This window comes from Gossypium hirsutum, chromosome A10 (assembly GCF_007990345.1).
Source record: "Gossypium hirsutum isolate 1008001.06 chromosome A10, Gossypium_hirsutum_v2.1, whole genome shotgun sequence".
Classification (NCBI taxonomy): domain Eukaryota; kingdom Viridiplantae; phylum Streptophyta; class Magnoliopsida; order Malvales; family Malvaceae; genus Gossypium; species Gossypium hirsutum.
Window position 1 is genome coordinate 79294154 of NC_053433.1, and position 15453 is coordinate 79309606.

The window sequence follows — 15453 nt, forward strand, 5'->3', positions numbered from 1 at the left end:
TAACATACAATCACTCAGATAAAATCATCATTCATGCTCGCATACAAGCTATCTCATTAACAAAGAATTTCTCTAAACATTCATTTATTAAAACATACTCATGAAAGAAATGATTGAAACATACTTGAAAATTTTAAAGATTTTGAGCAATTATTTGTCTTACCCCCTTTAAAAAGAAGCAATGTCCTCATTGTGAGAATAAAATAATGAATGAAAACTAAACACCAGGTAGGGTTAAAAAAAAAGAGAGGTAAGTCATTAAGACTGGTTAAATACCAAGTCTTTCCTCATAATCCAATCCTAGACATGTTCATTTCCATTACCACATCACTTAGTCTTTTTCTTTTTAAAGAAGAATTTATTCACGCTTGCTATGTTTTATTTTGCAGAAATTAAATCCTAGTTACTAAAGAAACAAATCCCTAAAGGCCTAAAATAAATAAATAAAAAGACAAGAATCCCCCATTTTATTTTTCTGACTCATTCCCCTTGTCTTCTTTAGCTCCTTCTCCGATTGTATAATTAGTATCTTCCATCCATGTCTCAAAGATAGCATCTGGGAACTCAGGAACAAAAGTGTTAAAGATATTCTTAAAAGTATTTTGAATTGAATCATCTCTAATTTTTGCATATTTCCAATAAGCTTGTTGTTGGTTGTGCATGAACTTGCACATATCCATCAACATTGACAACTCTGATCTCCTGGAAGTACTTGCAGAAGTTGGCATGGGAGTTGTATATTCAGGTTCAACACTTAGCTTGACTGATTCTTCTTCTGACTCAACCATTGATTCAGGGTTTTCAGATCCTTCAACTAGTTTAGGACTGTTTGGTTCCTTATCAAATTCTTCTTCTTCAGTGGCTGTAACTGACTCAGTTTCAGTTTCATTTGTTGACTCCTTAGTATCTGGCTCAGTTGGTTCTTCTTGCTCACCTTGATTCAGCTCATGCACCTTCTCTACTAACCTTTCAAGATCATGACTTGTAATGCACCCTTGGACATATTGTCCCTTCAAATTCGCTTGTGTTTTAACACGGGATCTTAAGCAAAGTGAAGTGATTAATGATGGGAAATAAGCACTTCCTGTCTTCTTTTTAGCACAGTCATAAATCTCCTTGAGAATAATTTTCCCAACATTAATGGACTTTTCTGTCAAGATGGTATATAACAAGAACATTCGTTCCATCAAGATGGTAGAACTATGTGAGATAGGTATAAAACTGTAGCGAACAAAATAAAACCATACCTTTGCTACTGGTTTTAGGTATTCCTTTTGGCAAGAATGGCTCTCATACTTTCTTATAATCCATTGGGATCCTGGATTTGTCACAACATAAAGCACTTGTTGAAGAAAATCCCAATTGATGTTGTTCATCGTAAGGTAGTACTCATCTTCTTCAACATGAGGTAAGTTAAACAAATCATTGATAGACTTAAAAGTAAGAGGTACCTTTTTCTTTCGAACGATGACCTCAGTAGCATCTTGTATGGTCAAACTTGCATAGAACTCTAGAACTAGTTCATCATTGGGAGGTGAACGAGCATCACAAAATCGTTCCCACTTGAGAGCATTGGTTGTCTTTCTAATTGGCACAGGAACAACCATTAGATAATTACTCTTCAAGTTAAAACATTTTTCCAGCATCATAGGTTGATACTTGAAAATTGAATCAAATCTCTCTTTCCCTTCTTCATCGATCACAATTGGGTTTTTAGGAGTAGTCTTCAACGATCTAATTCTTTTGCGAGACATGGTATTTTCCTAAAAATTCGACAAAGTAATGCTTACAGGGGAAGAAGAGAAATTGACAAGTGGGTAGGATTTGCTTCGGTGAACCTTGCGATGGTGAAGAGGTTACGATGGCGACAGCAACATGCGGTAGCAATGGTATAGTGCGGCGATGATAGCAGCTACGTGCGGCAGTGGCGTTGATGTTCCGGTGATCTCTTTACGACGGTTATAGGAGATTTCGGCAAAAGGGGAGGAGAACTAGGGTTTCTTTTGGGATTTGAGGTTGACGACACAAGGAAAAAAGTTTAAGGATTTTTGGGGTTTAAGTAAATAGCTTTGAGGGATATGAAAAATAGTAGAATGAAGAGGGGTTTATATAGGGAAAAATTAGGGCAACATGTAGCAAAGAATTAGCTATATTGGAGTTACTTGGGTTGCAAGCAATGTGAGTGGCGGCAATAGGTATGAAGTTTTCCCTCTTTTTGATGTCTTGGGCGTCAAATTCAGACTGTAACTTACTAAAAAAAACTAATTACTACTTGGGCCAAATTTGACCCCCTTTAAACATAAAAATTTAAAATTTAAACAAAACAAATGAAACTAAAAAATTGTAAATCTTAATTAGAAAATTTATTCTCAATAAATTACATTAAATTAATTCCCAAGAAAGGTTGGAGGGGTCACAGTGGTCCCACTTAAGTTCTAATCTCCTTAGACAGAATTAATTAAATGTACCAAATTAAGAAAATAAATTCTAGTTATTTATTTATTTACAAAACAAGTTTATGAAAAATCAAGGGTTTGTTAATTTGAACGAGGATTCAACTCGTTTACTGTTACCATCCCAATAATGTTTGAGACGTTGACCATTGACCTTAAACGTACCTCCGTAATTGTCGTATAATTCAACAGCTCCATAAGGATAAACTCGATAAATGGTATAAGGTCCTTTCCATCGGGATTTCAACTTCCCAGGAAATAACTTCAGCCTTGAATTAAACAACAAAACCTTCTGACCTTCTTTAAACTCGCGAGGTCGTATATGACTATCATGCCATCTTTTTTATCTTTATTTCTACATTTTGGCATTCTCATAGGAAAACAACCTCAGCTATTCCAACTCATATAATTGTAACATCCTTCTCTCACCGGCTTGCTTAAGATCAAAATTCAACTTCTTCAAAGCCCAGTGAGCTCTATTCTCCAACACTAATGGCAAATGACATACCTTCCCAAAAACCAACCGATAAGAAGTCATTCCTAACGGTGTCTTAAATGTTGTTCGATAGGCTAATAATGCATCATCGAGACTTCGAGACCAATCTTTTCTACTGGGGCGTACTACCTTTTCAAGGATACCTTTGATTTCACGGTTCACTCTTTCAACTTGCCCATTGGACTTGGGGTGATAAGCAGTAGCAATCTTGTGGTTCACATCATATTTGTCAAGCAACCACTTAAGCTATTTGTTTACAAAGTGAGAACCTTCATCACTAATAATAACTCTTTGTAACACCCCAAACCCAGCCTAGATGTTATGGTCAAATCTGGCGGTGTCACATGAAAGTGTTTTTCGTAGAATAAAATTATGTTGAAAAACCCCATTCTGTATTAAACCTCTTTGTAATCTTAGCTAGTATTTAGGTCGTCTTGTTCAATGTTAAAACCCAAGTTGTTTAGCAAAATGTTTAATCAAATTAAAAAGTAGTTACCTTTTTAAAACGTTGTTTGTTGCAGAAGCTTTTTGAAATATGTTGCGTACTTGTGGTGTTTGAAAAGCATTTATCTGTTTGAAAACCCGTGTCCTACTACTAACAGATATGAATCATAATAAATAGATCCAAAATTAAAATTTAAAAATTAAAGAGGCCTTATTACATAACCAAATACCCAAATTAAATTATAAAATAAAATTTAATAAAAAGTCCATGCAATTGTGTGGCCACTTTTGAGTCCCTCACAGCACCGACCCGCCTAAGAATGGGGACTACCTGTGCATTTAGATAGTAGGATGAGTTTACAAAAACTCAGTGTGTAATCCCTTAACAACAGTCAGTCATACAGTAGGTATTTACAGTCTGGGCCTAAGCCCGTTTTAGTAACAGTTTAATTTCAGTTAGGGCCTTAGCCCATTACAGTATCAAAATCAGTGTGGGCTTTAGCCCAATTCAGTAGCGGTCACAGTACAAATATGAAATTAGAAATCCTACCCCACCAGCCTCTACACACCACTCTGTCTAGCCCTACACACCACGTGGGGATAAAATCAACCTACCGATCCCTACACGCCGAAAATAGCACCGGTGGCGGCACTAAACAGAAATTGCAACAGAGCTGCCAGTACAGTACACTTCCTCCAATCATAATAACCCATCCCCATGCAACATATCAAAATATCATGCATGTAAGCAACATGTATAAAATGGCATGTTCAATATAGTCATACATCTCATAAGGGCATAATAGTTATTTTAACTCATAGGGGCATAACAGACATTTATAAATTTTGGGGTCGCGGTATACTCACCGACCCAACAGCAGGTCCAAAGTCATCTCGGGCAACCCATGCAACCATATCACACAAACAGTGAAAATGGGCCTAAGGTCCATAATGCGACCCACGTGACCCCACATGCCTGTAGGGCCCATTAAGCCCAAAATGGCCTTGGTCGTGTGAGTTTCACAACCTAGCCCAATAATCTCCACACGTCTATATGGTTTACCCGTGTGGGGCCCATGAGCCCGTAGGGTCCATACGGCCCATTTCAGCCCAATGTGGCCTAAAGTGAACTAAACCCATGAAATCGCTCATGGTGGCCTCTACGATCAAACACCCATATTTATGCGTTTGAATTTCCACATGAGCGAGCATATGGTCGTGTAGGGTCGGCGATCACCTATTCCGACTTTTGTCGAGTTATGATTATAGCAGTGTGATTACACACGTTGTTGCGAAACAGCGCAGAAACCCACGAGCACCAACCCTACATTCAATCAAAACCCTCTGTCAATCCTTAATAAACAAGGTTAAACACCCTCTTTCTAGTACTCATCTTAAAATCATATTGACACTTTCCTTGATTGAACGAGTGTGGTTTTAGCCCGCTTAAACCGCTGACGAAGGTTGATAACAAACTCCTTGATGGTTATCTGCATAATAATCGGATCTATTACTCATGTTTGCTTATACATATGGGTTGAATCAACGTATACCAACCTATAGAAAATGCAAACCCAAAAATAAAGGAAAGAAGTATTCGACCACTACCAAAGAATCCAAGCCAAAATACCTCGGTTCAATACAATATCAACGAATAGCGTTACCTTCGATCAAGAGACGAGAGAAAGTTTTCGATCTTTTCTGTAGCACTAAAGGACTCCTTCACTCCACGAGAAGTACTAAAACCCGAAAGAACACCATAAGCAAGAGAAAAAGATGAGAATCGACATTCAGAAAAAGAGGAGGAGAGCCGAAAGAGTAGAGACCAAACAGGGACTTACCAATCAATATTCGGCCACCACACCAGTGAAAAGGGAAGGGATTGAAAGAGACAGAGAATGAGAAAAATTGATCTATAAGAGTAAAGGAAGAAGAGGAAAAGAGAATCGGCTAGCAAAGCCGAAATAGTTGAGAGAGGAAAGGAATATGTTCGACTAACAACCAAGCAAGAAGAAAAAGAAAAAGCGATTGCTAAGAGGTAGGGGAGAAAGTACAAATGGTCAGTAGAGCATTGAACTTGAGAAGCAAAACCAAAAATGAACAACATGAAAAGTACCCATAAAAACCCATAAAAATGAACAACAAAATGAACAACATATCAAAATATCATGCATGTATGCAACATGTATAAAATGGCATGTTCAATATAGTCATACATCTCATAAGGGCATAATAGTTATTTTAACTCATAGGGGCATAACAGACATTTATAAATTTTGGGGTCGCGGTATACTCACCGACCCAACAGCAGGTCCAAAGTCATCTCGGGCAACCCGTGCAACCATATCACACAAACAGTGAAAATGGGCCCAAGGTCCATAATGCGACCCACGTGACCCCACATGCCTGTAGGGCCCATTAAGCCCAAAATGGCCTTGGTCGTGTGAGTTTCACAACCTAGCCCAATAATCTCCACACGTCTATGTGGTTTACCCGTGTGGGGCCCATGAGCCCGTAGGGTCCATACGGCCCATTTCAGCCCAATGTGGCCTAAAGTGAACTAAACCCATGAAATCGCTCATGGTGGCCTCTACGATCAAACACCCATATTTATGCGTTTGAATTTCCACATGAGCGAGCATATGGTCGTGTAGGGTCGGCGATCACCTATTCCGACTTTTGTCGAGTTATGATTATAGCAGTGTGATTACACACGTTGTTGCGAAACAGCGCAGAAACCCACGAGCACCAACCCTACATTCAATCAAAACCCTCTGTCAATCCTTAATAAACAAGGTTAAACACCCTCTTTCTAGTACTCATCTTAAAATCATATTGACACTTTCCTTGATTGAACGAGTGTGGTTTTAGCCCGCTTAAACCGCTGACGAAGGTTGATAACAAACTCCTTGATGGTTATCTGCATAATAATCGGATCTATTACTCATGTTTGCTTATACATATGGGTTGAATCAACGTATACCAACCTATAGAAAATGCAAACCCAAAAATAAAGGAAAGAAGTATTCGACCACTACCAAAGAATCCAAGCCAAAATACCTCGGTTCAATACAATATCAACGAATAGCGTTACCTTCGATCAAGAGACGAGAGAAAGTTTTCGATCTTTTCTGTAGCACTAAAGGACTCCTTCACTCCACGAGAAGTACTAAAACCCGAAAGAACACCATAAGCAAGAGAAAAAGATGAGAATCGACATTCAAAAAAAGAGGAGAGCCGAAAGAGTAGAGACCAAACAGGGACCTACCAATCAATATTCGGCCACCACACCAGTGAAAAGGGAAGGGATTGAAAGAGACAGAGAATGAGAAAAATTGATCTATAAGAGTAAAGGAAGAAGAGGAAAAGAGAATCGGCTAGCAAAGCCGAAATAGTTGAGAGAGGAAAGGAATATGTTCGACTAACAACCAAGCAAGAAGAAAAAGAAAAAGCGATTGCTAAGAGGTAGGGGAGAAAGTACAAATGGTCAGTAGAGCATTGAACTTGAGAAGCAAAACCAAAAATGAACAACATGAAAAGTACCCATAAAAACCCATAAAAATGAACAACAAAATGAACAACATATCAAAATATCATGCATGTATGCAACATGTATAAAATGGCATGTTCAATATAGTCATACATCTCATAAGGGCATAATAGTTATTTTAACTCATAGGGGCATCACAGACATTTATAAATTTTGGGGTCGCGGTATACTCACCGACCCAACAGCAGGTACAAAGTCATCTCGGGCAACCCGTGCAACCATATCACACAAACAGTGAAAATGGGCCCAAGGTCCATAATGCGACCCACGTGACCCCACATGCCTGTAGGGCCCATTAAGCCCAAAATGGCCTTGGTCGTGTGAGTTTCACAACCTAGCCCAATAATCTCCACACGTCTATGTGGTTTACCCGTGTGGGGCCCATGAGCCCGTAGGGTCCATACGGCCCATTTCAGCCCAATGTGGCCTAAAGTGAACTAAACCCATGAAATCGCTCATGGTGGCCTCTACGATCAAACACCCATATTTATGCGTTTGAATTTCCACATGAGCGAGCATATGGTCGTGTAGGGTCGGCGATCACCTATTCCGACTTTTGTCGAGTTATGATTATAGCAGTGTGATTACACACGTTGTTGCGAAACAGCGCAGAAACCCACGAGCACCAACCCTACATTCAATCAAAACCCTCTGTCAATCCTTAATAAACAAGGTTAAACACCCCCTTTCTAGTACTCATCTTAAAATCATATTGACACTTTCCTTGATTGAACGAGTGTGGTTTTAGCCCGCTTAAACCGCTGACGAAGGTTGATAACAAACTCCTTGATGGTTATCTGCATAATAATCGGATCTATTACTCATGTTTGCTTATACATATGGGTTGAATCAACGTATACCAACCTATAGAAAATGCAAACCCAAAAATAAAGGAAAGAAGTATTCGACCACTACCAAAGAATCCAAGCCAAAATACCTCGGTTCAATACAATATCAACGAATAGCGTTACCTTCGATCAAGAGACGAGAGAAAGTTTTCGATCTTTTCTGTAGCACTAAAGGACTCCTTCACTCCACGAGAAGTACCAAAACCCGAAAGAACACCATAAGCAAGAGAAAAAGATGAGAATCGACATTCAGAAAAAGAGGAGGAGAGCCGAAAGAGTAGAGACCAAACAGGGACTTACCAATCAATATTCGGCCACCACACCAGTGAAAAGGGAAGGGATTGAAAGAGACAGAGAATGAGAAAAATTGATCTATAAGAGTAAAGGAAGAAGAGGAAAAGAGAATCGGCTAGCAAAGCCGAAATAGTTGAGAGAGGAAAGGAATATGTTCGACTAACAACCAAGCAAGAAGAAAAAGAAAAAGCGATTGCTAAGAGGTAGGGGAGAAAGTACAAATGGTCAGTAGAGCATTGAACTTGAGAAGCAAAACCAAAAATGAACAACATGAAAAGTACCCATAAAAACCCATAAAAATGAACAACAAAATGAACAACATATCAAAATATCATGCATGTATGCAACATGTATAAAATGGCATGTTCAATATAATCATACATCTCATAAGGGCATAATAGTTATTTTAACTCATAGGGGCATAACAGACATTTATAAATTTTGGGGTCGCGGTATACTCACCGACCCAACAGCAGGTCCAAAGTCATCTCGGGCAACCCGTGCAACCATATCACACAAACAGTGAAAATGGGCCCAAGGTCCATAATGCGACCCACGTGACCCCACATGCCTGTAGGGCCCATTAAGCCCAAAATGGCCTTGGTCGTGTGAGTTTCACAACCTAGCCCAATAATCTCCACACGTCTATGTGGTTTACCCGTGTGGGGCCCATGAGCCCGTAGGGTCCATACGGCCCATTTCAGCCCAATGTGGCCTAAAGTGAACTAAACCCATGAAATCGCTCATGGTGGCCTCTACGATCAAACACCCATATTTATGCGTTTGAATTTCCACATGAGCGAGCATATGGTCGTGTAGGGTCGGCGATCACCTATTCCGACTTTTGTCGAGTTATGATTATAGCAGTGTGATTACACACGTTGTTGCGAAACAGCGCAGAAACCCACGAGCACCAACCCTACATTCAATCAAAACCCTCTGTCAATCCTTAATAAACAAGGTTAAACACCCTCTTTCTAGTACTCATCTTAAAATCATATTGACACTTTCCTTGATTGAACGAGTGTGGTTTTAGCCCGCTTAAACCGCTGACGAAGGTTGATAACAAACTCCTTGATGGTTATCTGCATAATAATCGGATCTATTACTCATGTTTGCTTATACATATGGGTTGAATCAACGTATACCAACCTATAGAAAATGCAAACCCAAAAATAAAGGAAAGAAGTATTCGACCACTACCAAAGAATCCAAGCCAAAATACCTCGGTTCAATACAATATCAACGAATAGCGTTACCTTCGATCAAGAGACGAGAGAAAGTTTTCGATCTTTTCTGTAGCACTAAAGGACTCCTTCACTCCACGAGAAGTACTAAAACCCGAAAGAACACCATAAGCAAGAGAAAAAGATGAGAATCGACATTCAGAAAAAGAGGAGGAGAGCCGAAAGAGTAGAGACCAAACAGGGACTTACCAATCAATATTCGGCCACCACACCAGTGAAAAGGGAAGGGATTGAAAGAGACAGAGAATGAGAAAAATTGATTTATAAGAGTAAAGGAAGAAGAGGAAAAGAGAATCGGCTAGCAAAGCCGAAATAGTTGAGAGAGGAAAGGAATATGTTCGACTAACAACCAAGCAAGAAGAAAAAGAAAAAGCGATTGCTAAGAGATAGGGGAGAAAGTACAAATGGTCAGTAGAGCATTGAACTTGAGAAGCAAAACCAAAAATGAACAATATGAAAAGAGTGATAAGAACCCGAAACCATTTGTTAGAAGCTGAAAAAGAAAAGAGCAAGGAAAACTTACCCAGAACCGAAATCCCTGAGTGGTCAGAGTACCTATTTGGCTAAAACTCCTCCATTTTCAAATCCCAGAAAATCCTCCTAAAATCACTCCACCATTATCTCCTCAACCGCCCATTCAAACACTATTCAAACACCTCAATTTCAGTCAACCTAGGACACTTCCACAGCAGTTGTAGCAAAATAAAATTCTCTTTCTATATCACCGAGCCTCGAACCTCAGACCCTAAGGCACACTCCACACGTCCCTTACCACTAGGCTAGCAGGTCCTTTTTTGTCATGTTTTACTCACCTTAATTTAAAAGCCTACTAACTAAAGGCAAAGGTTTATTTCTTAAAAACAAAAATTTTTGCAAATGCCCGGGCTTGAACCCAAGACTTCTCAGGCACTTCCCAAGATACTTAACCGTTGAAGCAAGCATATATTTATGCAACACAATATACGTAAACAAATATCTCAGTTTTAGGGTGTTACACTCTTGGTGTCCCAAATCGTGTAAACACATGCTTATGTAGGAATCTCATGACTACCTTTGCATCATTTGTAGGGTATGCTTCAGCTTCAACCCACTTAGATACATAGTCCACAGGAACTAAGATGTATTTGTTCCCATACGAAGAAGCAAATGGTCCTACGAAGTCAATGCCCCATACGTCGAATAATTCAATCTCTAAAATATTTGTTAAAGGCATTTCATTCCTCCTTGATATGTTTCCACTCATTTGGAATCTATCACAGTTCTCCACATAGGCATAAGCATCTTTAAATAGTGTAGGCCAAAAGAAAACTGCTTGTAAAACCTTAGCTGCAGTACGTGCACCACCAAAGTGCCCCCCACTTGGAGATGAATGGCACTGATATAAGATTTCAGCAATCTCACTTTCAGCTGCACACTTTCTGATTATATTATCTGCAAACTGTCTAAACAAGAACGGGTCCTCCCAGAAATAATACCGACTATCATGAAGGAATTTCTTCCTTTGTTGGTATGTTATTTCTTAAGGAATTATTCCACATGCAAGATAATTGGCAAAATCAGCAAACCAAGGTGTTTCATGAATTTGACTTACCTCAAATAAGTGTTCATTTGGGAAATTCTCGTTGATAGGCACATGTGATCGAGTTACCTCATCTTGCTCCAACCTCAATAGATGATCAGCTATTTGATTTTTAACACCTTTGCTGTCTTGGATCTCAAGGTCAAATTCTGAATTAGCCTCAGTTTTGTATCTTTCTTTGTGAGCAAGTATTCAATGGTCGCAAGGTCAGTAAATACTGTAACTTTGGTAACTATAAGATATGAGTGGAATTTGTCAAAAGCAAAGACTATAGCAAATAGTTCCTTTTTAGTTACCGTATAATTGAGTTGGGCTCCCGTCAAGGTTCTACTTGCATAGTAAATGGGGTGGAACACTTTATTTTTTCTTTAACCCATCACAGCTTCAACAGCATAATCACTTGCATCGCACATCAACTTAAAAGGTGTGCTCCAATCAGGTGTAATGATTATTGGGGCTGAGATTAACTGCTTTTTAAGGTCTTTAAAAGCTTTTAAACATGCTTTGTTAAAATCAAACACTGCATCTTTCTCTAGCAACAAACACAACGGTTTAGAAATTTTCAAAAAATCTTTGATAAACCTTCGGTAAAAACCAGCATGGCCTAAGAAAATTTTGACTCCTTTCACATTCATTGGGGCCGGTAATCTTTCAATTACGTCCACATTTGCTTTATCGACTCCAATTCCTTTCTTTGAAATTCTATGCCTTAAGAAAATCCCTTCCTTAACCATAAAATGACATTTATCCTAGTTAATGACAAGATTCATCTCTTCGCTTCTCTTCAGTACCTTAGCCAAATTACTCAAATAAATATCATAAGTGTTACCAAAAATAGAAAAACCATCCATGAAAACCTCAACAAAATTTTCAACCATATCAGTGAATATTGCCATCATGCATCGTTGAAATGTTGCAGGTGCATTGCATAAACCAAAAGGCATTCACCTAAAAGCAAACATACCGTACGGACAAGTAAAGGTTGTTTTATGTTGGTCTTTCGGGGCTACAACTATTTGGTTATATCCCGAATAAGCATCTAAAAAGTAATAGAATTCATTATCTTCCAGTCGATCTAACATCTGATCCATAAAAGGCAACAGAAAATGGTCCTTCCGAGTAGCTTTATTTAGCTTTCTATAGTTAACACAAATTCTCCAACCAGTAACAGTTTTCGTTGGAATTAACTCTTTACGCTCATTTTCAACAATCGTGATTCCACCTTTCTTCGTCACATACTGCACCAAACTAACCCACGAACTATCTGAAATAGGATAGATGATTACTGCATCTAACCATTTGATCACTTTATTTCTCACGACTTCCTTCATAATAGGATTGAGCCTCCTTTGCCCATCAATTCAAGCTCTTTCACTTTCCTCTAGAATAATTTTTTGCATGCAAAATGAAGGGCTTATACATCAAATATCAGCTATGGCCTAACCAATTGCTTTCTTAAATTTTTTTAAAACAAAAATTAGTTACTCCTTTTGATCTTTTGTCAGTTCTGCTAAAATAATCACAGGCAAAGTGGAACAGTCACCTAAATAAACGTATTTCAAATGAGAAGGAAGTACCTTTAGTTCGAGTGCAGATGGTTCTTTGATTGACAATTTAGGTTGCACAAATTCTCTGACTTCCAACTCCAACGATTCAAACTGTGTAGATTGAATAAAATTTCTCGGATTGGCTTCCACCAAAGCCATGTTTTCTTCACCTTCTTTATCCTTCAAAGGGTCAAACCCTAAGGCTTTCTCCAATGGATCTTCTTCAAAGGTTTCTATTTATTCTATAACTGAACACTGCTCTGCTGGATTGGGAAATTTCATCACTTTAAGAATGTTAAAAGTTACATGATCATCTTGAACTTGTATGGTGAGTTCGCTTTTCTACACATCAATTAACGTTCTTCTTGTGGCTAAGAAAGGTCTCCCAAGGATAATTGGCACTTCCTTATCTGCTTCAAAATCTAGAATAATGAAATCAGCAAGAAAAATAAATTTATCGACTCTTACCAAAACATCCTCGATCTTTCCTTCGGGGTATGCTAAAGATCTATCCGCTAGCTGGAGCATCGCAGTTGTAGGCCTTACTTCTCCTATCCCTAGCATCTTGAAAATAAACTTAGGCATCAAGTTGATACTTGCTCCTAAGTAACACAAAGCTTTACTATAGTAAGATACACCAATGTTACAGGGTATCGTAAAGCTTACTCGATCCTTGAATTTCAGTGGCGGCTTGTTCTGCAGGAACGTACTGCACTCCTTTTTCAAGGTGATAATCTCATACTTAGTCATTTCTTCTTGGATAGTACATTCTTCATAAACTTCACATAATTCAGAATTTGTTCTAAAGCCTCCACCAATGGAATATTGATGTGTAATTGCTTCAAAACATCCAAAAACTTCTTGAATTGCACCTCATGTTTCTGCTTGTGTTGTTGAAATCTTTTCGGATATGGAGGTGATGGAACTTTCGGTTGAACCGGACAACTCTTCTGAGTAGGTAAATCTACATCCAAAGAAGATGTTAAAGCATCTGAATTCACTAAGTTAGGATTTACCTTGTCAGTCTTTGTAATTTTTTATTCTTTTGGTGTAGGAATTTCAATAGTTGGTTGACTTTCCTCCTTTTCTACAGGATCATCTTCGACATCAATCAATCGGGGTTCTAGAATTTTACCACTTCGCAATGCCACTGCCTTGATCTATTTTTTACCCAAGTTTCATGGATTTTTAGTATTGCTCGGCAATGTTTCTTGTTGTCTATTACGAAGCTCCGTAGCTAACAGACCCATTTTGTTTTCCAAATTTTTCAGTATTGCTACTTGGCTCTGGATCAAAGCATTATTCTTTTCCATGTACGCTTTCAACAAGTTCTCCAAACTATTTGATGCCTCAGCTTGAGGTTGTTTTAGAGCTTGCTGATTAAACCCTTGAGATTGGTCGGGTCTATGCTGCATAAAATTGTTGTTTGGTTCATTTCCTTGGTTGCTCCAAGAAAAGTTGGGATGATTACGCCATGAAAGATTATAGAACTCGGACTGGGGTCTTTGTCCACTCTTATTTTAATGTTGGTTCCCCACATAGTACACTGACTCGGGATTCGATGGGCAATTCTCGAAAGAATGACCTTCTCCACAGTACACATAGGAAACTACTTAAAATGGACTTAGAGGCTGAGCTATAAAATTGTTAGCACTATTAGCGGTAAACTACTTTAACATAGAGGAAATAGACGATACCTGAGCTGATAACAAAGTGAGAGCATCAACTTTATGAACTCCAGCTATACGTCTGCCTGAAGCTGTTCGATTTGTTGGCCATTGATAATTATTACTCGCGATCCTCTCAATGATCTCATAAGCCTCATTATAAGACTTAGACAAAATTGCATCATTCGCAGAAGCATCTACCATCAATCTTATATGTGCATTGAGACCATTATAGAATGTCTCCAACTAGATACAATGAGGGATCCCATGATGAGGACACTTACGAAGTAACTCCTTGAATCGCTCCCAAGCCTCATACAAAGACTCGTTATCCAATTGATGGAAAGTTGTAATCTCGTTCCTCAACTTAGCATTCTTGCTAGGTAGGAAATACTTTACCAAAAATCTCTCTGCTAATTCTTGCTATGTAGATATGAAACTTGGTGGCAATGAATTGAAGCATGCTCGAGCTCGATCTCGCAACGAGAATGGAAACAACTTCAACCTCAGTGCGTCTTCAGTCACACCGGCTATCTTGAATAAACCACTCACCTCCATAAACAATCTAAGATGGAGATGTGGATCTTTCGTGGGCATACCACTAAATTGGCCCATCGTTTGTAGCATTTGAAACATCACTGGTTTCAATTCGAATTGGGTTGCCTCAATATTTGGCCTTCTAATTCCTGGATTTAACTCACTGAAAAGTGGCACAGCATATTGTCTGATGCATCGATCCCTATCATCGGCAATGAGGATAGGATTTCGTACATGATCGGCTTCATTACCTTGGTCTTGATTTTGATTTCCAAGGTCTATCTCGACTTGTCTTTGAGCTGTTCGTTCACGTCTTCTTTGTCTGAAAGTTCGCTCAATTTCAGGGTCTAGTGGGAGTAAATCGATAATCTGATCTATGCTCATAAACACCTGAAAAGAAAATCACAAAATTAAAAAGAATAAGTTAGTAATGTTAGAAATAACCAAATTGAAAATAAATAATTTCACAAAAAATTACTATGGCAACAGTTGACAATCCCTGGCAACGGCACTAAAAACTTGTAATGCTCAGGTTTGTGCAAGTGTACACAATCGTTATCAAGTAACAAGTAAGTATCGAGTTATCATCACCACAAGGATTGTATTCGTGCTAAGTCACTTAATTATAAATATTATTAACAACTTGGTAAATAGAGACACAATTTAACTTGGAAGTATTGATTAAAAATATGTAAAATTAATCTAGATGCAATGATCCCTAATGTGATTTATCCTAACCTGCAACTATATGAATGAAATAGGCTTTAGCAGAATTAACACAATAAACAACA

General features: G+C 38.5%; 1 non-coding gene across 1 annotated transcript; it reads left to right on the plus strand.

Moving 5' to 3' along the window:
* Positions 1-14387: 14387 nt before the first annotated feature.
* On the plus strand, positions 14388-14494 carry LOC121208941 (small nucleolar RNA R71). Its single transcript, XR_005904062.1, has one exon. It is a non-coding gene; the product is annotated as a small nucleolar RNA R71 (small nucleolar RNA).
* The last annotated feature ends 959 nt before the right edge of the window (positions 14495-15453 follow it).